This window comes from Zea mays, chromosome 1 (genome assembly GCF_902167145.1).
Source record: "Zea mays cultivar B73 chromosome 1, Zm-B73-REFERENCE-NAM-5.0, whole genome shotgun sequence".
In the NCBI taxonomy this organism is placed as follows: domain Eukaryota; kingdom Viridiplantae; phylum Streptophyta; class Magnoliopsida; order Poales; family Poaceae; genus Zea; species Zea mays.
Window position 1 is genome coordinate 102,072,708 of NC_050096.1, and position 26,184 is coordinate 102,098,891.

At 42.8% G+C, this 26,184-nt stretch overlaps 1 non-coding gene across 1 annotated transcript; it reads right to left on the minus strand.

Moving 5' to 3' along the window:
* Window positions 1–18,087: 18,087 nt before the first annotated feature.
* On the minus strand, window positions 18,088–18,160 carry TRNAA-UGC (transfer RNA alanine (anticodon UGC)). Its single transcript has one exon. It is a non-coding gene; the product is annotated as a tRNA-Ala (tRNA).
* Between the last annotated feature and the right edge of the window lie 8,024 nt (window positions 18,161–26,184).

The window sequence follows — 26,184 nt, forward strand, 5'->3', positions numbered from 1 at the left end:
ATAGTTTCTTGCATGAGAATGAGTTTCTCATAAAGTATGCTACTAATTTTAAATTCTTATCTTTCACTCTAAAGTAGCTTATTTGCTGGATTCTCCTACTCTAAGCTTAATTGATAATCTAATGCATATGTTGTTCTTTTGATCACATATGTTATTTGTTTGATCATTGAATAACTTCAATTAACACTCATGTTTCTTAGTCCCGTATATACTATCAATCGATATCTCTCTTGATATGCACTAAGTTAAAAGGAGAATTCATGATACATTTATGCAATTTGTGATCCATTTGATATATGCTGACAACGACTTAGAAAAGGATCACTAGTTGTAGAACTCTCTCTTGTGCAAAACATTTCCATATATTGTCTTAAGTGTAGGTCATAAGCAGCTAAGACTGAGGACAAAGCACAATAAAGAGAGCGTCTCTATGTGAAGGTACAAAAGGGTAAAATTACCTTCTTTCATTTAAACTTGTACCTAAATCTTCCTTTTCTATACTTTCTTTGCATATCTTGTATAAAAGGAAGAGAAAGCATGTCCATGCATTATCCCTGCTTCATACCTAGTTTAACCTCTTAAAATTTCATTCATGCATTAATGCATCTTTGTTGAAACTAGGTGAAGTAATTTTATTATCAAAGAGCTTAAAGCTTAACCTTGTAACGAGGATAAGCTGCCTTTGTTCCAAAGGTGGATGGTCCTTAAGCCTCTTTGAAATCCTCAAGGGAAAATGCTTAAGATGTTTATAATATGCTTTCATAAGTGCATAAACTGTCATGAGCGTCACACTTATACTATGACACAATGCACTTCACATTCTGTATGATATAGCTATGTTCTCATTAACCTAATTATGTGCAATTGGCATTTAAGGCCAAAATATGTATTCCTCTCCATGCACATATTTAGGGGGAGCAATCTATGTTATATGGAACTATGATCATGCTTAATTTGATATATCCTTTGATCATATCTCTTTTATATCTATGACTAATGTGTTTTCAAGTGTATTCTCATGCTTAGTCATAGAATTGAAAGGGAAATGGAGTATTAGACAAAGACGACGCTTCCACTCTTTGTCGGTATTCCGCTTTGTTCTCCACTTTGGTACAATCTTCACTCATATTTATTTGTTTACCATTGGGGAGAAAGTATAAAGGGCTTATATTTCACTCACAAGTATCCGTTTTTGGTGATTCATGCCAAAGGGGGAGAAAGTATTAGTCCAAAGCAAAAGGACCGCACCACCACCGAATTTAAAAAAAAATAAAGTTTTCAAATTGATAACTTATTGTGTTCAAAAGGGGGAGAAAGTAGTATCTTCAAAATTCGTAAAACCCTCTTGAACACTAAGAGGAGAATTTCTTTGAGGGGGAGTTTTGTTTTAGTCAAAGGAAAAGCATTTGAAACAGGGGGAGAAAATTTCAAATCTTAAAAATGCTTCTTTCAATCTTATTCATGTACCTTTGACCATTTGCAAAAAGCTTTTGAAAAGAATTTTATAAAGAATTTGCAAAAACAAAACTGTGGTGCAAGCGTGGTCCAAATTTTTAAATAACAAGAAGAAAAACATCCATGCATATCTATTAAAATAATTATATTGGTTTTAATTCTAAGCAACCTTTGCACTTACCTTAAGCAAACTAGTTCAATTATTCACTTATATATTTGCTTTGGTTTGTGTTGGCATCAGTCACCAAAAAGGGGGAGATTAAAAGGGAAATAGGCTTTAAACCTTTTCCTAAATGATTTTGGTTATTGAAATGCCCAACATAAATAATTGGACTAACTAGTTTGCTCTAGAGTATATGTTCTATAGGTGCAAAAGGTTCAACTCAAAGCCAATACAAAATTTAAAAAGGGTTCAAGAAGAAAGGAGCAAAGAAAACCGAAGTGCTCCCTGGTCTGGCGCACCGGACTATCCGGTGTGCCACCGGACAGTGTCTGGTGCACCAACGGACAGTGTCCGGTGCACCAGAGAAGATCGACTTCAAACTCTTCACCTTCGGGTTTCCCAAGCGCACCTCCGCTATAATTCACCGGACTGTCCGGTGCGCCAGTGGAGCAACAGCTATCTGCGCAACAGTCGACTCTGACAGTGAATAGTGCTGAACAGTACACGCGGCAGAAGTCAGAGCAGAAGATCAGAGGGGCACCGAACTGTCTGGTGCCGCATGAGGACAAAGCCTCCAACGGTCGACCAGCTCCAAGCCCTAACGGGAGGATGACGTGGCGGCACACCGGACACTGTCCGGTGATGCACAGGACACTATCCGGTGCGCCCATCGCCAGCAGCCTTCTCCAACGGCTACAATTTGGTTGGTGGCTATAAATACCACCCCAACCGGCCACTTCAAGGAGGGAGAGCCCAAGCAACATTCCAAGTCATCTAGTTGACGTATCCAAGCCCTCCCAACCACATATATTCATTGATCAATCCTATACACAAGATTTAGACCACTACAATCCACACAAGTGCCACAAAAGAGAGAGCAAGCAAAAGAAAGCCTCTCGTGTGAGTTTAGCTCTAGTGCCTTGTGAGATTCATTGAGAGATAGTATGTGTTACATCTTTGTGTTCATTTGCGCGTGGAGTTTTGACTCCCATTGAACTTCCTCCAAAGTTTTGGAGGCTTGTAAAGCTAGCAAGAGACACCAAAGTATGTGGTGGTCCTTGCGGGGTCTTAAGTGATCCTTGAGAAGAAGAAGAGCTCGCCGGTCTTTGGTGATCGGTGGAGAGAGGGAAAGGGTTGAAAGAGACCCGTCCTTAGTGGACTCCTCAACAGGGACTAGGCCTTCGAGGGCCGAACCTCGGTAAAACAAATCACCCGTGTCTCGTGTGCTTATTGCTTGTGATTTGTTTGTTCTTTCCTTTTCTATGTTTCTTGCACTATTCTTTGCTAATACTATTTGGTGTTGCTTTAAGTTAAATTCTCATTTGGTGAAGCAACCTTTGCAAGAAAGAACTTGTGTTATTACTCTTCTTATCTAAGCCCTCTTGCTTTATTCTCATAGATTTATTAGTAGTATTGATTTATCAATTTCGCATTATTTAAAAGCAATACTCTTTACAAGCAAGGACTTAGTTTTATACTGCGATAATTGTTTATCTTGTTCTAACCACTAATCAAGGGATCTAGGTGGGGTGCAAAGTTATAATTTTTAGGTTTCGCCTATCTGAAAGGGAAATGTGCCCTTGGGCCATTTCTAAGTATTTTGGTGATTGAGTGTCAACACAAGTGCTTAAATGTGAATCTATGCCCATGGATGAACAAAGTGCAAATCAAGAGTAAAGGTATGTTTCTAAGCCTTAGTACATTGGTTTTGTATACTAATATACTTGTCTAAGTGTTAGAAACAGAAAGAAGAAGAAAAGAAAAGAGGTGAAAAAGGCTTGGCTGTGCACAACCAAGACTCAGCTCTGTCTGGCACACCGGACTGTCCGGTGGTGCACCGGACAGTGTCCGGTGCGCCAGGCTGCCTCGAGTGAAGTGGCCACTCTCGGGAATTCGCCGACGGCGTACGGCTAAAATTCACCGGACTGTCCGGTGTGCACCGGACTGTCCGGTGAGCCAACGGTCGGCCGGGCCAACGGTCGGCCGCTGAATCTGCGCGCGACACGTGGCCAAGCCAACGGCTAGAAGGGGGCACCGGACTGTCCGGTGTGCACCGGACATGTCCGGTGCGCCAACGGCTCCCAGATCTGCAACGGTCGGATGTGCCATTTTAGGAAGGAGATCGGGCACCGGACATTGTCCGGTGTGCACCGGACTGTCCGGTGCGCCCGATGACAGAAGGCAAGATCAGCCTTCCAGAATTGCTCTCAACGGCTCCTAGCTGCCTTGGGGCTATAAAAGGGACCCCTAGGCGCATGGAGGAGTACACCAAGCAACCTTAGAGCATTCTTGATCATCCACACTCAGTCTTTGTGCATTCGTTTGTCATTCTCAGTGATTCGAGCTCCGTTCTAGTGAGAACTTTGAGATAGTCTTTTGAGCTCGATTCTTGGCCGTGTGTGTGCGCATTTTGCTGTGGATTTGTGTGTGTTGCTTCCCTTCCTTACTCCGTGATTCTTTGTGAACATCAAAAGTGTAAGGGCGAGAGGCTCCAAGTTGTGGAGATTCCTCGCGAACGGGATAAGAAAAGAAAAGTATAACACTGTGGTATTCAAGTTGATCATTGGATCACTTGAGAGGAGTTGAGTGCAACTCTCGTCCGTTGGGACGCCACAACGTGGAGTAGGCAAGTTTTGTACTTGGCCGAACCACGGGATAAATCACTGTGTCTTCTCTGTGTTGAATTCTTTGTGATTATCGTATTGTGCAAGACCTTCTCTCTAGCCACTTGGCATCAACTATGCTAACGTTTAACCAAGTTTTGTGGCTTAAGTTTTTAAGTTTCACAGGATCACCTATTCACCCCCCCTCTAGGTGCTCTCAATTGGTATCAGAGCCGTTCTCTTCACAAAGGGACTAACCGCCCGAAGAGATGGATCCTAAAGGGAAGGGAATCGTGATCAACGACAAGGAGAAGGAGTCCTTCGTCAACGAGCCAAGGGATGACAAGTCCAATGACTCGGGCTCGGGCCACAGACGCAAAGATGGGAAGAAGAAGAAGACAAGACGCATTAAGGAGATCGTCTACTACGACAGCGATGAGTCTACTTCCTCCCAAAAGGACGACAACCACAACGAATACGAGAGAAAGAAACCGGTCAATTCGAACTTTTCTTTTGATTACTCTCGTATTCCTCAAAGTACTAATGCTCATTTATTATCTATTCCACTTGGTAAACCTCCTCATTTTGATGGAGAGGACTACGGATTTTGGAGTCACAAAATGCGTAGTCACTTGTTCTCTCTCCATCCTAGCATACGGGAGATTGTAGAAAGTGGAATGCACTTTGATAGTACGAATAGTCCCATGTTTATTAATGAACAGATTCATAAAAATGCACAAGCTACTACTGTGTTGCTAGCCTCCTTGTGCAGGGACGAGTACCATAAGGTGAGCGGCTTGGACAATGCCAAGCAGATCTGGGACACCCTCAAGATCTCTCATGAGGGGAATGATGTCACCTTGCTCACCAAAATGGAGTTGGTGGAGGGCGAGCTTGGACGGTTCGCGATGATAAGGGGCGAGGAGCCGACACAAACATACAACAGGCTCAAGACCCTTATCAACAAAATAAGGAGCTACGGGAGCACGCGATGGACGGACCACGACGTCGTCCGCCTAATGCTAAGGTCATTTACCGTTCTTGATCCTCATTTGGTGAACAATATTCGTGAAAATCCCAGGTACACCAAGATGTCGCCCGAAGAAGTTCTTGGGAAATTCGTTAGCGGGCGAATGATGATCAAGGAGGCAAGGTACGTGGACAACGCCTTGAATGGCCCGATCAACGAGCCGCAACCCCTTGCTCTCAAGGCAACACGAAGCAAGGAGGTGCTACCTAGCAAGGTGGCACAGTTTGAGGCGGCCGGACTTAATGATGAAGAGATGGCTCTCATCATCAAAAGATTCAAGACGATGCTTAAAGGTCGCAAGGGACAGCCAAGCAAGACCAAAGCCAAGGGGAAGCGCTCATGCTTCAAATGCGGTAAGCTTGGTCATTTTATTGCTAACTGTCCCGACAATGATAGTGATCAGGATCAAGGGAACAAGAGGGAGAAAAAGAAGAACTATAAGAAGGCAAAGGGCGAGGCTCATCTTGGCAAGGAGTGGGATTCAGACTGCTCTTCGTCCGACTCCGACAATGAAGGACTCGCCGCCACTGCCTTCAACAAGTCATCCCTCTTCCCCAACGAACGTCACACTTGCCTCATGGCAAGGGAGAAGAAAGTAAGCACTCATAATACTAGTACTTATGCTCCTTCAAGTGAGGATGAGTCTAGTGATGATGATGAGATAGATTACTCATGCTTATTCAAGGGATTAGATAGAACCAAGGTAGACAAAATTAATGAATTAATTGATGCCTTGAATGATAGGAATATACTTCTAGAAAAGCAAGAGGATTTGTTGTATGAAGAGCATGATAAATTTGTAGAAGCTCAGAAATCTCTTGCTCTAGAAATTAAGAGGAATGAAATGCTCTCTAGTGAATTATCTTCTTGTCATGAAACTATTGCTAAGTTAAAAAGTTTTAATGATGATTTAAATGCTAAGTTAGAAATAGCTAGTAAATCTAATTCTTGTGTAGAAATTGTTGAAACTTGTAATAGGTGTAAAGATTTTGACATTGATGCTTGTAGTGATCATTTAGTTTCAATTTCCAAATTAAATGACGAATTAGCTAGTCTTAATGCCCAACTTAAGACTAGCAAGAATGAATTTGACAAGCTAAAATTTGCAAGGGATGCCTACACGATTGGTAGACACCCCTCAATTAAGGATGGACTTGGCTACAAGAGGGAAGCCAAGAACTTAACAAGCCATAAGGCTCCCATCTCCGCCAAGGAGAAAGGGAAGGCCCCTATGGCTAGTAGTATGCAAAAGAACCATGCCTTTATGTACTATGATAGAAGACAACCTAGAAATGCTTATAGGAGTTGTAATGCCTTTGATTCTCATGACATGTTTGCTTCTAGTTCTTCTTATATGCATAATAGAAATGTTGGTAGGAGAAATGTTGTTCATAATATGCCTAGGAGAAATGTTGTTAATGTTCCTAGGAAAGTAATGAATGAACCCTCTACAATTTATCGTGCTTTAAATGCTTCCTTTGCTATTTGTAGAAAGGATAGGAAAATAGTTGCTAGGAAGTTAGGGGCAAAATGCAAGGGAGACAAAACTTGCATTTGGGTCCCTAAGGATATTTGCACTAACCTTGTAGGACCCAACATGAGTTGGGTACCTAAGACCCAAGCCTAAATTTGCCATGCAGGTTTATGCATCCGGGGGTTCAAGCTGGATTATTGACAGCGGATGCACAAACCATATGACAGGGAAGAAGAAGATGTTCACCTCCTACGTCAAGAATAAGGATTCCCAAGATTCAATTATATTCGGTGATGGGAATCAAGGCAAGGTAAAAGGGTTAGGTAAAATTGCAATTTCTAATGAGCACTCTATCTCTAATGTGTTTTTAGTAGAGTCTCTTGGATATAATTTGTTATCTGTTAGTCAATTATGCAATATGGGATATAATTGTCTATTTACAAATGTAGATGTGTCTGTCTTTAGAAGAAGTGATGGTTCACTAGCTTTTAAGGGTGTATTAGACGGCAAACTTTATTTAGTTGATTTTGCAAAAGAGGAAGCCGGTCTAGATGCATGCTTAATTGCTAAGACTAGCATGGGCTGGCTGTGGCATCGCCGCTTAGCACATGTGGGGATGAAGAACCTCCACAAGCTTCTAAAGGGAGAACACGTGATAGGTCTAACCAATGTTCATTTCGAAAAAGATAGACCTTGTGCAGCTTGTCAAGCAGGGAAACAGGTGGGAGGCTCTCATCACACCAAAAATGTGATGACAACATCAAGACCCCTGGAGCTGCTACATATGGACCTCTTCGGACCCGTCGCCTATCTGAGCATAGGAGGAAGTAAGTACGGTCTAGTTATCGTTGATGACTTTTCCCGCTTCACTTGGGTGTTCTTTTTGCAGGATAAGTCTGAAACCCAAGGGACCCTCAAGCGCTTCCTCAGGAGAGCTCAAAATGAGTTTGAGCTCAAGGTGAAGAAGATAAGGAGCGATAACGGGTCCGAGTTCAAGAACCTTCAAGTGGAGGAGTTCCTTGAGGAGGAAGGGATCAAGCACGAGTTCTCCACTCCCTACACACCACAGCAAAATGGTGTGGTAGAGAGGAAGAACAGGACGCTAATCGATATGGCGAGGACGATGCTTGGAGAATTCAAGACCCCCGAGTGTTTCTGGTCGGAAGCCATGAACACGGCTTGCCACGCCATCAACAGGGTCTACCTTCATCGCCTCCTCAAGAAGACTTCGTATGAGCTACTAACCGGTAACAAACCCAATGTATCTTACTTTCGTGTATTTGGGAGCAAGTGCTACATTCTAGTAAAGAAGGGTAGAAATTCTAAGTTTGCTCCCAAAGCTATAGAAGGGTTTTTGTTAGGTTATGACTCAAATACAAAGGCGTATAGAGTCTTCAACAAATCATCGGGTTTGGTTGAAGTCTCTAGCGACGTTGTATTTGATGAGACTAATGGCTCTCCAAGAGAGCAAGTTGTTGATCTTGATGATGTAGATCAAGAAGACGTTCCAACGGCCGCTATGTGCACCATGGCGATTGGTGATGTGCGACCACAGGAACAATTGGAGCAAGATCAACCTTCTTCCTCAACAATGATGCATCCCCCAACTCAAAACGATGAACAGGTTCATCAAGAGGAGTGTGATCAAGGGGGAGCACAAGATGATCATGTGATGGAGGAAGAAGCACAACCGGCACCTCCAACTCAAGTTCGAGCGATGATTCAAAGGGATCATCCCGTCGACCAAATTCTGGGTGATATTAGCAAGGGAGTAACTACTCGATCTCGATTAGTTAATTTTTGTGAGCATTACTCCTTTGTCTCTTCTAATGAGCCTTTCAGGGTAGAGGAGGCCTTGCTAGATCCGGATTGGGTATTGGCCATGCAGGAGGAACTCAACAACTTCAAGCGCAATGAAGTTTGGACACTGGTGCCTCGTCCCAAGCAAAACGTTGTGGGAACCAAGTGGGTATTCCGCAACAAACAGGACGAGCACGGGGTGGTGACGAGGAACAAGGCTCGACTTGTGGCAAAAGGTTATGCCCAAGTCGCAGGTTTGGACTTTGAGGAGACTTTTGCTCCTGTGGCTAGGCTAGAATCAATTCGTATCTTGCTAGCATATGCCGCTCACCATTCCTTCAGGTTGTTCCAAATGAATGTGAAGAGCACTTTCCTCAATGGGCCAATCAAGGAGGAGGTGTACGTGGAGCAACCCCCTGGCTTCGAGGATGAACGGTACCCCGACCACGTGTGTAAGCTCTCTAAGGCGCTCTATGGACTTAAGCAAGCCCCAAGAGCATGGTATGAATGCCTTAGAGACTTTCTAATTGTTAATGCTTTCAAGGTTGGGAAAGCCGATCCAACTCTTTTTACTAAGACATGTGATGGTGATTTGTTTGTGTGCCAAATTTATGTCGATGACATAATATTTGGTTCTACTAACCAAAAGTCTTGTGAAGAGTTTAGCAGGGTGATGACGCAGAAATTCGAGATGTCGATGATGGGCGAGTTGAACTACTTCCTTGGGTTCCAAGTGAAGCAACTCAAGGACAGCACCTTCATCTCCCAAACGAAGTACACGCAAGATCACCTAAAGCGGTTTGGGATGAAGGACGCCAAGCCCGCAAAGACTCCGATGGGGACCGACGGACACACCGACCTCAACAAAGGAGGTAAGTCCGTTGATCAAAAAGCATACCGGTCAATGATAGGGTCTTTACTTTATTTATGTGCTAGTAGACCGGATATTATGCTTAGCGTTTGCATGTGTGCCAGATTTCAATCCGATCCTAAGGAGTGTCACTTAGTGGCGGTGAAGCGAATTCTTAGATATTTGGTTGCTACGCCTTGCTTCGGGCTCTGGTATCCAAAGGGGTCTACCTTTGACTTGGTTGGATACTCAGATTCCGACTATGCTGGATGTAAGGTCGATAGGAAGAGTACATCGGGGACGTGCCAATTCTTAGGAAGGTCCCTGGTGTCATGGAACTCTAAGAAACAAATCTCCGTTGCCCTATCCACCGCTGAGGCCGAGTACGTTGCCGCAGGACAGTGTTGCGCGCAACTACTTTGGATGAGGCAAACCCTCAGGGACTTTGGCTACAATCTGAGCAAAGTCCCACTCCTATGTGACAATGAGAGTGCTATCCGCATGGCGGAAAATCCTGTTGAACACAGCCGCACAAAGCACATTGACATCCGACATCACTTTTTGAGAGACCACCAGCAAAAGGGAGATATCGAAGTGTTTCATGTTAGCACCGAGAACCAGCTAGCCGATATCTTCACTAAGCCTCTAGATGAGAAGACCTTTTGCAGGTTGCGTAGTGAGCTAAATGTCTTAGATTCGCGGAACCTGGATTGATTTATAGCATACATGTGTTTATGCCTTTAATCATGTTCATTCTGCATTGTGTTGCTTATTATGGTGCTCAAGTTGTACAAGCACTCCCCGGACCTCACAAGTCCTTGTGCCAGTAATGCACATATTTAGGGGGAGATGTGTTACAACTTGACCCTTTGAGACTAACCGTTTGTTTGAGTTTGATTGTTTTAGTCTCAAAGAAGGTTTGAAAGGGAAAGGTGGACTTGGACCGTGAAAGACTTCCACTGTACTCCGATGAGAGGGTAACTTATTCCAAGTTCATCTTTAAACTCTTATTGCCTATTTGCTCTTAATTGAAGATTTTGGTGAGGCAATGGGGTTAAAGGGTCAAGATTGATCCCGTTTTGGTGCTTGATGCCAAAGGGGGAGAAAATAAAGGCCAAAGCAATAAATGGATCAGCTACCACTTGAGAAACTTTGAAAATAGTAGGATAGAGCTTTTGGTTTGTCAAAACTCTTGCATTGTCTCTTTTGTCAAAAGTTGGCCTCTTGTGGGGAGAAGTGTTGATTATGGGAAAAAGGGGGAGTTTTTGGAATCTTGAATCAATTTTCTTTGGAAAACCTCTCTTTATGTCTCTACAAGTGGATTTGACTTAGAGATAGGATTTTGAGTTTGATTTGCAAAAACAAACCAAGTGGTGGCAAAGGATGATCCATATATGCCAAGTTGAATCAAAATAAATTTGAGTTTTTATTTGAAGTGATATTGCACTTGTTCTAGTTGCTTTATGTTGTGTTGGCATAAATCACCAAAAAGGGGGAGATTGAAAGGGAAATGTGCCCTTGGGCCATTTCTAAGTATTTTGGTGATTGAGTGTCAACACAAGTGCTTAAATGTGAATCTATGCCCATGGATGAACAAAGTGCAAATCAAGAGTAAAGGTATGTTTCTAAGCCTTAGTACATTGGTTTTGTATACTAATATACTTGTCTAAGTGTTAGAAACAGAAAGAAGAAGAAAAGAAAAGAGGTGAAAAAGGCTTGGCTGTGCACAGCCAAGACTCAGCTCTGTCTGGCACACCGGACTGTCCGGTGGTGCACCGGACAGTGTCCGGTGCGCCAGGCTGCCTCGAGTGAAGTGGCCACTCTCGGGAATTCGCCGACGGCGTACGGCTAAAATTCACCGGACTGTCCGGTGTGCACCGGACTGTCCGGTGAGCCAACGGTCGGCCGAGCCAACGGTCGGCCGCGGAATCTGCGCGCGACACGTGGCCAAGCCAACGGCTAGAAGGGGGCACCGGACTGTCCGGTGTGCACCGGACATGTCTGGTGCGCCAACGGCTCCCAGATCTGCAACGGTCGGCTGTGCCATTTTAGGAAGGAGATCGGGCACCGGACTGTCCGGTGCGCCCGATGACAGAAGGCAAGATCAGCCTTCCAGAATTGCTCTCAACGGCTCCTAGCTGCCTTGGGGCTATAAAAGGGACCCCTAGGCACATGAAGGAGTACACCAAGCAACCTTAGAGCATTCTTGATCATCCACACTCAGTCTTTGTGCATTCGTTTGTCATTCTCAGTGATTCGAGCTCCGTTCTAGTGAGAACTTTGAGATAGTCTTTTGAGCTCGATTCTTGGCCGTGTGTGTGCGCATTTTGCTGTGGATTTGTGTGTGTTGCTTCCCTTCCTTACTCCGTGATTCTTTGTGAACATCAAAAGTGTAAGGGCGAGAGGCTCCAAGTTGTGGAGATTCCTCGCGAACGGGATAAGAAAAGAAAAGTATAACACTGTGGTATTCAAGTTGATCATTGGATCACTTGAGAGGAGTTGAGTGCAACTCTCGTCCGTTGGGACGCCACAACGTGGAGTAGGCAAGTTTTGTACTTGGCTGAACCACGGGATAAATCACTGTGTCTTCTCTGTGTTGCATTCTTTGTGATTATCGTATTGTGCAAGACCTTCTCTCTAGCCACTTGGCATCAACTGTGCTAACGTTTAACCAAGTTTTGTGGCTTAAGTTTTTAAGTTTCACAGGATCACCTATTCACCCCCCTCTAGGTGCTCTCACTATCCTCCTCCCCTCTAGGCGACTTTCAATTACCTCGCTCCAAATCCACATCTTGAGCGCGTCAGGCCTCCGATATCGCCAGCTGCTGTTGGCCACGCACTTGCGCCACTGTGATAGAGAGGGCAAATTAGTAGATGTTCAATTGAAGTACTGTGTTCCCAGCTCTCAGCATAGCAACATATTCGTCCTACTTTTTTTGCAACTGAAGCAGGAAAACTGCTATTTCATTTAAGATTGGAAAGGATCAAAGTCTGAAATGGTACTGAAATTTCTTCGGTTGGCGTTCCATCCTTCTTTTTGCAGGTCTGTAGAATTATGTACCATAATGTTGATTTATGCGTGAGTAAGACCCTCTACTTGCAGCTTTCTTCTATTAAAGATGACAACCATTTCATTTGTTTGTCGAAGTTTGCATATCAAATAGTCTGCTGTTGTGTTCAGGTAGCTATGGCTTTATTTCTTAATGCCTGTAGAATTATGTATTCATTCCTTTGCTGCTTGCATTGTCAGGGATGGTTTCTTTGATTAACTTGAACAATAAAATTGGCGTGGTACTTTTGTCTATTTGGCTTTGACCATGGGTTTTGTTTTTCTCTGACATATCTACGTGTGATATCTTGCATGCAAATTTTCCTAAAACATCATAGCATCAAGGGAGCTTGAACTGTATCTTAGAATTACTTGGGTGATGTAAAGTTCCTCTATATTTGTTAGGTGTGCTTGTTTCTGCATAGACATGTACTACAAGGGAATCATGTCCTTTTCTCGTTGCTATTTCCTCTCATCACTTTGGGTTCTAAAGATATAGTTTATGCAGGATCACGATGTCTACCACCGTTTTTTTATATTATTTGGATCACTTTGCCTGTTCGCCATAGACAAACTCTTGTTTAGTTTAGCACACAATTAATTATACAAGTATTTTGTGCACTAAAAGTTGATTCTAGCGGGAACTTTTTTCCCTGGGAATTTTTGGGCCAAATTTGTCTACAAACACACTATTTCGGAGCAACAGCCTATTCAGTCAGATAAGTATAACAGTGAATATAATAACTAATTATAGTCGTTTGTTATAACCATTCCATGTTGTAATCTTTAATAGATATCCTTTCAGACTGTGTGGCCTCTAGCCCTCCAACAATAGTATCTAGTAGAATCCATGCCTTGCATTTTTTGGCAATTTGCACTGCTTTTTTCTTCTATACACAGTTCTTTATGTGAAACATTCTTATCTATGTGATATCCGATGGGTTCTACGGATCTCCAAATTTTGGTTATTGATTTTACCCATCATATCTGTACACGTTTACATGTTCCTAACTTCCTCTACATGATTAAAAATTCTGCATTGTTTGATTTGTCCACATCATTTTGCTCTATACTCCACACTTTCTTATGACTTATAATGGGATTATAATATATATATATATATATATATATATATATATATATATATATAACTAATGAATTGGCTAGCGAACATGTCATGTATTTTTTAATTTTTACATAAAATCTATTTATCAATAACCTTTTAAAAACTATTTGTTCTCTACTTGAAGGATATCTTAGGGACTGGAGCGACACATTAAAGAGTTATAGGTCCATACAAAAACGGGTTAGGTTCTATGGTTTTGTCTTTACTTAAAGCTCAAATAGAGACAACAGATAGCTTATACAAAAAGGGGTACAAATGTACTGGATGGAATGCAAATAGTTTTGGCACAAAAGACTATTATATTAGTTGATTGCTACTGCTTTTATGAGTCTAAAAGATATTGTGTAGTGTCGGATTGTAGAGAATAATTAGGTACTCAAGGATGGATGGCTTACTTGAGATGACATCCTGTATAGTTGCATCAAGTCGTTGTCAATTTTAGATTTCAAGGCTCATAGTATGATCAGTCTTCCTAGAATCTATATCTTCAGTCTGACAAATCATTCACTCTTTGTCAAATTGAAGCTTGGAATGTCGAATATGTGCACAGGCAGAGTAATGCATGCAGTAGAAAAGTGGAAGTAATCAATGAAAATGATGATGCTTGTGGTTTATGTGGAGATGGTGGCAAACTGCTTTGCTGTGATAACTGCGCATCAACATATCATCAATCTTGTCTATTGGTTAAGGTATTCTAATTTCTCATGTTATACGATTTTCTTAAATAATTTATCAAGCAATGAAGTGCAACTTGCCTCTAGCCGAATCTTATATTTGGCATTCTAACTTTTAAGGGAACAAATAATGTATATTGATGGAGCAAATTTCTTCATTTTGGATGATGTAGCCATGTAGTATGAACAAATTGCATTCTTACAAATGATTTAGCTAAGTTATCCTATTACCCTTCTTTCTAATGTTGGAGCACCTAGATGATAGGTGGTACTGCCATAACTGTATATGTCGTGTTTGTGGTTGTCCACTTAGTGAAAAGGCTTACTTCCATAGTGTCATCAGCATAGTCTCAAGCGTAGAAGCTTAGCCGATGCCGCGATGGCTTGGATCGTGCTGTTTAGTCTGAGTGTCTGTTGTGAATGGAAGCAGATCTCACACTTGAACTTGAGTGCCTTCCAATCCCCCAATTCAAGTTAATAATCTCTATGGCATTTTTCATTTCAGGTGTATTGGGTTAACAATCTCACCTAAGATTGATTCTTTTATAGCTTTTTGGTAAGCGCATGGAGCTGTTGATCTTTGTCAACGCTACTTCAGTACTCACCAAATCTACGTTTCACTACTGTAAGGACAAATTTGAGATTGTAACTGACAAATTAGTGAATCCAAAATAGCACTTTGCTTCCCTCTGTTCTATTCCACCTATTTGCTTTCCCTTTTTTGTTGCCCCCTCTCCACTCCAAATAAAAAACCTCGTGCCTCCTTGGTCTTCAATTTACAGTGTGCAGATTCTAATCCTCCTTCCCGCAGACAAAGTACATCGACAGACAACGAGCAAGGAGCATATTCATAGATGGAGATAAGCCTTGTCATAGCTTCTATTTGAAAATGTTTTGTGAATTTATTGCATTAATTAATCGCCTCCAAAAAGGATTGACAATGTGTTCTCAATGCTTTATGGCAGGATCCTTTTCTATTTTGGGTTCTAGCACCTGCAACAATAGCGCAGTTCTAGACTTTATCCAAAGAAGTAATTGGCGCTTGCCTTAGCTTGTACTTCATATACACGTAAAACACCATTGTCCTGTTCCATGAATTGTGAAGACTAGCATTTAACTTTACCTCACTTGGTTTATGTTTTGTGTATGCTATAGGCTGTGTTTATTCCTACACAAGTAGCACTTATGTCACCGCTCCGATTAGCTTGGTCCAAAGTACGTTTCTTACATAGCACTTACATCGGTTTGTTTTCTACACGTAGTACTTACATTGGATTTGCTTTTACAGACACCACTTACGTCAGCTTGTTTTGCCTACATTTTAATCTTACTGTGTTCATGTGTTCCCTATGCCATGTGATCTGTTTATTTAACTATGTTTTTATGTATACCAAGAGATCAATACATAACTGATCTTGGTAAACATGTTTACACATAACTGATACTAATTTGGGACAAATGTTGGATGAAAGTATATTATGTTGTATGTTTACTTTACACTAAACTACAACGATGAAAATCTTCTAAGGTCTATACTCTTCTGTGTACTATGATGTTTATGCACTCTACAACCATCGTTGTCAGCTTAGTTGCGATCATACCATAGTATCCAAACACTACAAAGTTCTAGAATCACTCTAGTTTACTATGCAATACACGCGCGCAAGGGCGCGCCTAAGAGCATCTCCAACAATGCCTCAAACTAGTGTCTCATTGAAATATGGGGCTCTACAAAGGAAAAACCACTTCAACAGTGCTTCATTTCATAAAATTTTGTCAAAAAACTATAGGGCACCCTCTGAAGTGCCTCAAATATACTACACCGTAGTGTGCTGCCCTATAATTTAGATTTGGGGCTTTACTGTTGGAGCGGGGTGTTTTGTTGGTGCCCTAAATTCTATAAAATATACTTATTTTTAAATTATAGGACATTTTTATAGGTCACGTTGTTGAAGATGCTCTAATACACTAGTAATAACGAAGCCAGATGCCTAAAAGCGGCCACCGAGGAGCTCAGGAAATGGGGTCGGCGCTGCTGTCAGAGGACCGAGCGTGTCCAGCAGTAGGCTCTGGAACAAGTGACCGGATTTTCATTCACCGCGCTGTGGCCGATCGCTCGCCGGCGCCGCCGAAACTGGCGCTAACTCCAATCTGTGTCTGTTTGTTTGTTCTCCAAAGAATCGCCACTTCGCTACTTGAGACATAACTTTATTATAAAGAAACCGTTTGGATCCCTTTATCTAAAGTAATTAGAATTTACAGGTTATTTAGGCCTCGTTTGGTTTCATTAGTCTTAGGACTAAAGTTTAATTCAGAACTAAATTTTAGTCCCTACCCTGCTTGATTGTAGGGGCTAAACAAATTCTAAGGAGGTGTTTGGTTACACCCCGCTAAAATTTAGCCCCTGTCCCAGCGAATGTTTGAACCTCCGTTCCGGGTATTAAATGTAGTCGGATTATGAAACTAATTTGTCAGCCGAAGATTAAAAGACGAGACGAATCTAGTCCAGTTGGTTGGGTCTATATTTCATACTCCTATTTAAAAGTCAAACGCTTGATGTGAACCGGGCTAAACTTTAGCAGGAGCAACCAAACAACCCCTAAATACATTAAATGCAACACATAAAGACCAAAATGTCCCTTTTTGTTTGACACTAGTTTTCTAGTAAAGATAATTGAAGTAAATGTTGTTATTTAGTCCCTTTTAGCACCCATGTGAGAGACTAGAGACTAAAGTCAATTAGTCCCAACTTTAGTCTTTTTTGTTTGACACCAGTTTTCTAGGCTTAGTTTTCATTTATGTAATTATATAGTTAGTTTTATAGTTGGACTATATTTAATAGTCATAATTAGAATTTAAGCATTCTATCCTGCCGAATTGACGATGGCCCTCCCTATTTTGAGAAAATTGGATGGACTTATTTATTTCTCATGTGGAATAATGCTGAGATCATGACTCGCCTCCAATGTTTCTTCTTCGATTTCGTCGATCGAGATGAACGTCAATGTTGGGCGTTGGATTTAGAGATGGCCACGGGGAATTCCCCGTCGGGTTTTGGCTCCCCATCCCCGCGACGAAAAAACTTCCCCGCGGGGATCCCCACGAACGCTTGCGGGGGACATTTCTTCCCCATCCCCTTTACCCGCGGGGATAAATCCCCATCGGGGATCCCCGTCCCCGCTTAAATTATAATTAGATCATACTTAATTTGTTATTAATGTAAAATATTTTCACTTATACACATTGTTAGATGTAAAAATCATTATGTGTACATTAAAATGAACGCATTTGTACAACTAGTGATCTCTTGGCAAGATAATTATTTATTTTTTATCATTAACTATTATATGAAAACATCGTCACATGTAAGTTTAACGGGTCCCCGCGGGGAACGGGGATGGGGAATGCTTCCCCATCCCCATCCCCGTTTACCCGTCGGGGGAGAAATTTTCCTCGTTTACATCCCCGTGGGGGAAGAAATTTCCTCATCCCGTTCCCCTAGTAGAGGAATTCCCCGCGGGGAATCGGGAATCGGGTCCCTATTGCCATCTCTAGTTGGATTGGACGGATAAATAAAATTAAACTGAGCCCTCCCCATTTTTTCCTTCGTCAACGGCTGCCTAGACATGCTTATCAAATTCGATGCGTGATGCTCTTGAACTCTAAACGTAGTATTGCTAAACCTCCGCTGTTTGTTCTCAGCTAATTACAGTTTCTTTACTTCGGTTCAACCTGCATGGGTGTAAAAGGGCACGCGAACTGATCGAAATATATAGAGATGCGGGATCGAACTCGAACCCCGTGCCGCAGAAAGGGCGGAAATAATTTTGAAAAACATTTGAAACTGACCAAAAAATTATATATGGAGATGCGGGGGATCGAACCCCGTGCCTCTCGCATGCAAAGCGAGCGCTCTACCATTTGAGCTACATCCCCTTACACACTTTTAATAAGAATATAGTTTTTATATAACATTTGTTTGCAGAATGTTTCGCGAACCTGTTTCAATTCCAAAGCAAGAGTTAGATTAAAATGTCGGTGGTATTAATCAAGCTACTAAATAGCGCATAGCACATTCATGTAGAGGTGACAGATGGCAAGTGCTGTTATAAAAGTTAAGTTTCAATATAAACATATGGTAATTACAAAGTATAAATCATATATAATATATCTATATATAATATTGAAGGGTTGGAGGGTGTCTAACCTCTTTCTAATCAACTAGGAATAAGTCTAGAACAAGCCTTATAGCAACGGTTTAAAAATAGATTATAAGAGTCATAAATAGTTTATAAAACCATCTTTCATTATCATTGTTAAAGATTAGCTACATTATCATTCTTATGGTGATCATACATCAATAAGAGCTTGGTCGCCAATGTCCCCATGCACCTAATAGTGCAACAAGGATCCCACACTTATATGGTGAAGAATGGAGACATTTACGAGTAAACCACCAAAAAGGTAACTAATAGCATTTATGTGACGAAGAATGGTTAGTTCCGGCGAAACTAACAAAGAAATCATTGAAGCTCTCGCCGAGAGAGAGCCGGTAGAGCAAGAACGTCATTGCATTACTCTAAGTCGATCAGCAATCCTAGAGCGTAATCTTTAGTTATCGGATCAAGCGATAAACAACAACATATGATTGAAAAAAATATATAGTAGATTGATTTTTTTACAACTAAATGTTGAACAAGTTTTTCACGTCAAAAATGGATTTAGAAACAAATCAATTCAAAAACTAGTATGTCAAGTTTAATAGGGCTAGGCACGGTAACCAGCCTGACCGACTTCTAAAGGTGGCTTAGCCGACTTTGAGGACTAGGCTTGACCGGGTTTGATGGCTGGGCTACCCAACTTCACTATGGTTTGCATCATTCTTCCCTTCTCTTTGCTTTGTAATCCATGGCGCAATCTCTACTATATTTAAGTGTGAGTTTCTTCGTGTGTCACCTCCTCCAGTGAGGGCAACAAGCGAATGCAATAAAATTGGGTGTGAAGGACTCAGACCCTACTGCTTGGTATAAAGTGTTTGGCTTCTTCCACTATAACTCATGTCTATTTGTGTTATATAAAGGAGAGAGATTATAAATATATACATATAATAATAATTTAGAATAAAAAATAATTGTGTTTGAATAAACATCTCGTTTAAATAAGGTCTACTTGTATGATACAAAAACCGTAGTAATGTATGAGCAACTAACTAGTATAAGTTGTATATCGGAATATTTTTTGTTTTAACATAAACTATGTATCTTAATTGTAATTGAATTATTCATTTATTTTGTATAATACTGTCGTTACCATGAATATGGGGTACCCACTCCTGCTGGGTTAAGGAGAGACCCTTGTGGTTGCCTATAGCCACAGGACTACTGGGTGGCCAGCCCAACTCAGGGTCGGGACCCACCATATGTGGCCTCGGGCCAACTAGGGCCCGTTTTCTAGGCTAGACCGGAGTCACCACAAGTCCCATAGAAGGGAGTAATCAACAATTTCAACCATAAGTCTGGCCCCAAGGGCAAGATCCAGCCCTCTAGATCCCTGGAAGGGGTTTGGAGTAGCTCCATGTCCCTAGGAAGAAAGCACTCTTCAACTACATGATCAGTTCCAGACCGCTAGTAGTGGTTCCGGACCTCGCGTGTGCCATCTAGACCTGAAGGCAGGAAAGGTCAGGTGCCGCCACGTGTCTGAGCCATTACGACTAGGGCCCAGACCCTCTCAAGCATGTTGTGGACCCCAGCCAGGAAGGGTCTGGGGGTGCCATGTCGCCACACATTCCCAAGCATGCTCCTGCTCAGGTAGAGGTCTGGTGGCGGCGCATGGTCGGGGATGCCTGATGTAAGCCGCTGGGTGGCGCCTGACACAAGCCTCTAACATGGGCCCCGCCAGCATTAGGTATAGGTGAGATGCACACTTTCCCACGCTAGTGGCAGGTGGTGTACCCCTACATTAAATGCACGCAGCGCGTCTAGTCTACAACGCGTGGGATACACTGTTACCCATGCGTTAGCAAGGCAAGATCATTGACTCAATGCGCCGCTTGGGCGCCCTTCATTATGGCCTCTACTATTCCTCGTGCATTATCGAGGCATGATGAAGCGCCCCAATCCTCTGGGACTCAAATGTGATACAATTACTAGTCCCAGGAGGCTAGTAAACACATTTATACAACAGATGATTTCAGATATGCTTAAACGGGACAAACCTATAAAGGTGGCGATCAACTTTAAGAGTTGGTCCACAACTCGGGACATATCATCAGAGTGGGGCTGAAGCAGCCCGATATACGCAGCGAAGCAAATCAGCGGTCCAACAGCCACAGGCAAGGTTGGGAACAGTCGTAACTCTTACCCGATCTCCTTTTTCTGAAAAACAACAAATAAGCAAGGGTGAGTACAAACGTACTCAGCAACCCACCTTCACCCGCGGAATGGGGAAATCAGATATAATGCATGGAATATGTGGAGCTCAGGATATTTTGCAGAAACAACAATATTTTATGCAGGGTTGTTTTGAAAAACATTTTGTATTTTTGCAAAGCGCATCCTCTCCAAAAGGAGCAGGAAGTTTTTCCATATTAGAACAAAATCCCCTGGACTAAACCATCCAGGTATCTCAGCAGTTTCCCACTGGTTTTCATTTTCAAAAACAGCTACTGGACTTCCCGTCCACCATAGCTCACGGCTGAACCGCCGAACCTTTTAAAAACCATTTTTCTCAAACGCACCCCTTTTTTGAAAACAAAACATTAATTGCCATACCATACCAGACTCGTCCATTCCTGTGGACACAGACTATTCGAATAGGTTTTCAAACTCTGCGCAGAGGTGTACACTTTACCCACTAGTCCGGCTCTGTGATCTCATGATCAGTGAGATCCGAATCCGAATCTCTTTTTTTCCCCGCACGTCCTAACCTTAATGGTTATCCGGAAGGAGTCAGGCCACCACCATGTCCAAACCGGACAAAACTTTCCCCCACCTTATCCTCCCGGTGCTCCCCAGCCTTCATAACCCTGGGGTTGGACCGTACGAGTTCAGATTGAGTGACTGCCCACACAGTCTCGAGTGGTTGTACTTGTCATGAGTACAGGTAGTGAAAAATGACAAACCAGTCCTTATACGAGGGGACAATCCTTCTGCTCACGCCTAAACCAGCTGAGCCATCACCTTAGGCCCTCCCCTAAACCAGGGAGTCCCTGATCATCCCACTCACAAGGTGATAAGGGTGAAAACCCTTCATCATACACATTTTGAAAAGCATTTGAAAACTCACACCTTTCCTCAAATCATTTGTAACAAATATATCAAGGATTGATTGTGGCAAGCGGCTTGGGTGGCCATAATAACTTGTCTCAAAATCATATCATGCATAAAATAACAGGCTGAGGGTTGTGGTTGAAAAAGCATAGGTAATTTATGCATCAAAGGGATCCAGTGAGCTTGCCGTGCTTATTCGGCGAAGGGGAAGGGGAGCTCGCGGAACTGGCTTCTGGCTCCACCGCCTGGCGTAGACTTGCAGATCTAGCCTCCCCGAGACAGCACGAACGCTCCGATAACTATGCAACATGAATAAGCAAACATACAAAACTAGCAAGTATACCAACAAATATTTAGTATAGTGGTCAGAATAGCGATATATGGATGGATAGAGTCTTGAGCAGAATCTGTGTCATGTGGTGTTGAGATACTACTAGTGGTGGAGCGGAGGTGCTTACCAGGAGGGTGAACTGGAGGCGAAGCGACACTATGCGTGTAGCCGGCAGAGTAGAGTAACTGAGTGGGTGGGGTGTTTGCCTTGGCTGAGGGTGTTGAGTGTGTGGAGAGGGAGAGGGTAGCTGGGTGTATTTATAGCTAGGTGTATGTGGTGTAGCACAGTGAAGTTCACTGTTGGTGAGAATAGTGACGAATGAATCGTCTGACTTAATATGAACAGGAGAGTTATAGGCAGAATATGGGACGAGAGTATTTTGAGATTTTTCTGGAACATGAACCATGCTTAAGGGATGGCATGGTTGGATAGGGAATAGTTTGATAAGAATTTAGAAATGAGAATTATTGGAATCTGAGTTTGGAAGCCTGGTTCGAAGGAATCTCAAGTTAAGCGTGCTCAACTTGGAGAAACCTAGGATGGGTGACTAGATTGGAAGTTCCCACTGGAAGGAAAATCACAGTCACCGGAGTTTGTATAACTGGAATATGGGTCTGGCTGGTCTTAGGTGGACTGGACAACATGATGGATGAGTAGTTGAAATTTGGGGTGATCGGATGATCGATGAATAGTAACGGTGAATAGTAACGGTAAATAGTAACGGTAAAAAGTAACGGTAAAAGGTAACGGTAAATAGTAACGGTAAATAGTAACGGTAAAAAGTAACGGTAAAAAGTAACGGTAAATAGTAACGGTAAAAAGTAACGGTAAAAAGTAACGGTAAACGGTAAAAAGTAACGGTAAATAGTGACGGTAAATAGTAACGGTAAAAAGTAACGGTAAACGGTAAAAAGTAACGGTAAACGGTAAAAAGTAACGGTAAACGGTAAAAAGTAACGGTAAATAGTAATGGTAAATAGTGACGGTAAATAGTGATGGTAAATAGTGACGATGAACGAACGATGAACGATGAATAGGAACTATGAACGAACGATGAACGATCGAATGATCGAACGAACGAACGATCGGAATTTTGGCAGCATAATGGCAGGAAAAGGATTATTTGGACGAACGAACGGACGAACGGACGAACGAACCATGAACGATCGGACGAACGATCAAACGATCGGACGAACGGACGATCGGAATTTCGGCAGCATAACGGCAGGAAAAAGATTATTTGGACGAACGAACGGACAAACGATCGGACGAACGGACGAACGAACCATGAACGATCGGACGAACGATCGAACGATCGGACGAACGAACGAACAAACTAAGAACAGGGGGACGAACGATCGAAGAACGATCGAACTATCCTTGTGCTAGTGTGTGCTTGTGTGGAAGGTGGAGTGGGAGTGGGCGTGTGGGTGTGGGGGGGGGGGGGGAGAGAGGGAGTTGCCATGAAATGGCTTGGGGTGGGATGAGAGGAGGCCCTTGTCCCTCTATTTATAGCCATGGTGGGGGGATTAGGGGGAGGGATGAGGGGATTAGTGGGAGGATAAGAGGATTAGTGGGAGATTAGCATGGATTTGTCTTATATGAGTGTAATTAGCTTGGAGAGCTCACCGTATGACACCGGAGGCATACATATACGTATGAGCATGAGGAAAGTTATGAAGAAAATATTTGTAGGGACTTGAAAAATGATTCTGAAGGTATTTCTCAAGAGGAAAATATCTGGAGGTATATCGATGGAATATTTGGGCAGTATTTATGGAAAGAACTTGAAGGGGATCACTAGGGAAATATCTGGGCAGTATTTTTGGAAACAATTTGAGGGGGATCACTGGGGAAATATTTGTAGGATATTTTGAGGAGGATTTTGGAGAGAATATAGACCACTATATTTTATTTGTTGATATCAACTCGCAAACAAACATTTTGAAATGAAATTTGAAATTCATTTTGAATTTAGAGCGAGTTTGAGAAAATTTCAGGATTTGAATTTTTGGGATGCTACAAATCTACCCCACTTAAAAGGAATCTCGTCCTCGAGATTCGGCTTAGAAGGGTTATGGGTATAGCTTTACTTCAGCTACATATCTTCACTTTGCAGACTCTTCGAGGAGATGGAACTTCAACAAAATCTGGCCTTTGAGGAGCATCTGGTTGCTGATTGCAAACGCTGATTCTGGCTACTCAAGGATCATCTTCAGGCTTCTCGGTTTCGCTTGGCAGCTAGCTTATTGAGAAAGCATCGATGCCAACACGCAAACCTTCCTCTTACGAACTTCCACATGGATTTCTTCTTTGATTGGTCTTCTAGTGCTTCATCAATGGAACTTGGGTGACCACTTCTCATCCAAAAACTCATAAGCTTCGATGATCTGGTCCTCCACAAGCTTGCTACATGCCTTCTTCTTCTTCTCCATAGGAACCTTACTGGAACACTACCCCACTTAAAAAGAATGAGGGTAGAACTCTTGAATCTTGGGGATTTGAACTCCTTGAAGTACCTCATAACAAGAGTGTTACAGGGCCTTCTTCTGCTGTTGCTGCTTGAGCAGACTGCGGAGAGATGACTGACATAGGGTTGATTCTAGGAGAACCTTCTTCTTATCTTCTCTTCGCTATCTTCTTTTCACTGACCCTTTCTTTCTCTTTGCTCTTCCCACTGGAGGATTCTATCGATGAGTATTACCATCATACAGAGGAGGAAACCAAAGATTGTGAACCATGTACAACAGTCTTCAATCCAAGAATCACCAAGCATTGTGATCTTAGGGGCGAGGGAGTGGAAAATGGAGTTGCTTGCGATTTGGCAGAGGGTATTTTATCTGGTGTGTGCTTTGCTTGGGATGGGAGTTGAGGGAGCTGGTGGGGGGTTTTATAGGCGAGTGGGGTGCTCGGTTGTGGAGTGGTGATGACGGAGCAGGTGACACAGGGCAGTAGGTACAATGGAGGGGGGATAGTGTTGCTGGTGGTGATGGTGGCGGTGGGTGCGCTGCAAAGGGGGGTGGGTGGCGGTGGTAGTGCGCATGGAGGCGGGCACGCGTGCGGGGGCACGAGTGAGTGGTGGGGTCGATGACCCTTATGTTTGTGGTCTCTGGTTCCAAGAATCTTTGCCTCTCTGTATGGTAATAACTCCTTCTGGCCTCTTTTCCTGTTTACTTTGACTCAGGGGCAGTGCTTTGATTCTCACGGTCGGTCCTTTTGACTGAGCGGCTAGACTGGTTTCTTCTATAGCTTGTTCCAGGCTTCAAGGGTAAGCTTCCCGGTATCTTCTTGGGTAAGGCACTTTTCTCTTGAGATGGGTTAAGATGAGAATGGAAGCATAAGGTGAGGATTAGATCTAATTTGTGATTTATGTTTTTAGAGAAAACCTTTCTTAAAAAGAAAGAAAACACATAAGCTCAGCAATGATAAGCACAAACAAATCAAATGTTTTGAATAAGGGAAGAATAGAGTTTCTTCAAAGCACGAACTACTCAGATTCGGGGGCTAAGCATAACTACTATTGCTCGGCTCCTGAATTGAGAACTATGCTAAATGCAACTTATGAGCACTAACGTTAAAGCATCACATATGCACTCCAAAGGGGAGAAAACATCAAGCGAAATTCATTTTGAAATGCCCTAGGGGGCCACACAATTAGAGTTTTTCGAAACACGAGACTACACGATTACCTCTCATACATGCAGGGCTCTAGCCGAAGTGAAGAAAAACTTCACTACCCAATGCATGCAGAGGACTGGGCATAACTAACTCAGATCTGACAGCTTCTCTTCTGGCAAGGCTTGCACACAACTTCAATCTGAGACATCTCCTGGATGGGTCAAGAGGGAGCTGATATTGATGGCTTCTTCTGGCGGCGACTGAGATGGCAGCACGGGGTCGAATTCTTCTTAAAGCGGGACAGGCTCTTGTAGTTCCTCAGAGGGCGGTGGTGCTGGCGGGGTGCTTGCAGCTTCTTCCTTGACTTCAAGGGATGGTGCTGGAATCTTCTTCATGGTGAGGGGCTCAAACAACTCTGACGGGGGATCTTGGGAGGATTCAAGGTGCTCTTGCTTATCCATAGCCTGAGGGAAGACTAGAATTCCTTCCAAGACTATGGCTCCTTCCGGTAGTTCCCAAGCCTTCTTCTCTCCTCTGATAGAGACCGGGTGACCTTCAAGAATCTAGGGGTCTTCAGCTCTGATGGGTTGAACAGGGTTGGATGAAGCGGGCTCTTGGATCCGCAGGGCTCTACGTTGGTTATGGGTTACCAAGTAGGCCTCCATCAACTTCTGGACGTGCTCATCCTTGGCTTGCTTCAGGGCTTCAACAGCAATGGCTTCACGACTTTCCAAGGCAGCTAC